Consider the following 2,404-nt stretch of genomic DNA (forward strand, 5'->3'; position numbering starts at 1 on the left):
GGGTTCAAGAGATTCTCATGCCTCAGCCTCCTGAGTAGCTGAGATTACAAGTGTGTGCCATCACACACAGCTAATTTTTAGTATTCTTAGTACAGATAGAGTTTCGCCACCATGGCCCGGCGGATCTCAAACACCTGACCACAGGTGATCCGCCAGCCTTGACCTCCCAAAGTGCTGGGATTACATGGAGTTCTTATTGTTTCATATGCTCACCAATACTTGGCATTGTCAGGCCTTTAAATATATGCCAGCATTCTAAGTACTAAATGTATATATCATAGTATAGATTTATTTTGCACTTTCTCGATTACTAATGAGATTTCTTAAGTTTATTGGCCATTGGTGTTTTTGCCTCTGTGAATTGCCTGTTATATGTCATCTATTATGTGGTTTATAGTAGTATCCCACTGTGTTTTCAGCTTGTAGAGTGCCTATTTAAGTCTTTTATAAACATTTTTACTGTGCCATTTGTATTTTTCTTATTGATTTGTAGGGAAGGATTTCCTTAAAACAACTCAAAAAGCACAAACCACTGAATAAAATACTGATAATCTGATAACATTAAAATGAAAGTCTTCACTCAACAAAAGACATCAGGAACAATGTTAAAAGGAAAATCATCCACTGGGAGAAGATATTTGCTAAATAAACAACAGAAAGGACTTGTATGCAGAATTTTAGAATAATCCTTATAAATAAATATGAAAAAACAAATATTCGGCAAAGGAATATAACAGGTAACTCACAGAAAGTTGCTGAAAGGTTAATAAATGTTAACAATACATACAGAACCTCACTGGAAATCAGAAACATGCAAATTAAAACAATGAGATATCTTTTCAAACTGATTAGGTTGGGAAAATAAGGAGTCTAATACTCCAAAGTTTTGGCAAGAATGGGAAGAGATCTCTGAAACCCTGTTCATTAGAAGTTGAGATACACATACCCTATATATCACAGTAATTCCACTGCCAGGTTTATAACCTAGAACAATGACTTTTAAATTGTCACTCTCAGACCAGCAGCATCAGAATCTCTTGGGAACTTGGTGGAAATGCAAATTCTCAGGCCCCACTCCAGATCTACTGAGTCAAAAATTCTGGGAGTGGAGACTAACAATCTGTGCTTTAATAAGCCCTCCAGGCAATTCTGATGCACACCAACATTTGAGAACCACTATAACAGTGACACCTTCCCAACACTTTTGTTGAGATCTACAGGAAAAACTGCATTATTCATTGTGGCCCCACACACACATCTCACATATACACAAACACATATAATATAAAAGCTTTAAGAAACAGTAATTACCTTAACATACTGGTAAGGAATACTTTTTGATATGTTCTATTCTATTTCATTTCATTTAAAAAAATCCTATTGGTTGTGGCCTGCTATTTGTAACCTAAGTTTGAAAAATATTGCCCTAGAAAAAGTCTGGCGTATGTGCAACAAGAGATATATGTAATAATAGTTGTTGCAGAATTATCTGTAATGGCAAAATAACAGAAAGAACAAATCTTCAGGGAAACTGATAAATAAAATAAATTATGGTCTATTTCTACAATGGAATACTAGATACTTCCTTGTATCTTTGGAAATAAATTTCAAAAACATTATGTATATTGAGTCAAAAAAGCTGTAGAATGATAGAGTATGTCATCTATATAGTATTAGAACATATAAAACTATATGTTATTTGTGAATATACAGCTATGTAGTAAAATACAAAAACATGCATAGGAATTATAAATAGCAAATTCAGGATAGTGGTTACATCTGGAAAGGTTACATATATAAAATTTGCTATTTATATATTTATTACTTATAAAATTATAAAGAGCAAATTATAGATATTCCTGAAGACTTCCACATATCCCTCACCAATGTAAGGGATATGTGGAAGTCTTCAGAAATAACTATAATGCTTTATTTTTTTAATTAAGCAAATAGGGAAAATATTAGGAACTTATAATGATTAATAAAGGTTGGCTGGATACATAGATATTTGTTATACTATTCGATATAACTTTTGGTATATTAATATTTCATAACAAAAAGTAAATAAAAATCAAGCTATCCTTGAACTAATAGCATAAATACCCCTGAACTATTAGAAATTCAGTCAAAGAAACGATTTTAATATCCCTAATCTAGAATTATTTTTTTTTAATTCAGAGACAGTCAAAAACTAACATTATATTTTGGTTTTGTTTTTTAGACACAACAAAGTATATGCTACAAAGGCTTGTGTTGTCTCTTTGGGTAACATAGTAATGAAGAGTTTTCCAAACCAGATGTAACATATAACATGAATGTGAAATAATGATTTGATCAATAAAATAAGAAATATTTACGTTATTTAGTTACATGTTGGACAATTTCTTTTTTTTTTTTTTTTTTT

General features: G+C 31.5%; 1 protein-coding gene across 2 annotated transcripts in view; it reads right to left on the reverse strand.

The window, feature by feature from the left end:
• Positions 1-2,404, reverse strand: part of RBM41 (RNA binding motif protein 41) — a 51,209-nt gene that overhangs the window by 17,481 nt on the left and 31,324 nt on the right. The window lies entirely within an intron of this gene.

The sequence above is a fragment of the Cebus imitator genome, unplaced genomic scaffold (genome assembly GCF_001604975.1).
Source record: "Cebus imitator isolate Cc_AM_T3 unplaced genomic scaffold, Cebus_imitator-1.0 Scaffold189, whole genome shotgun sequence".
In the NCBI taxonomy this organism is placed as follows: Eukaryota; Metazoa; Chordata; class Mammalia; order Primates; family Cebidae; genus Cebus; species Cebus imitator.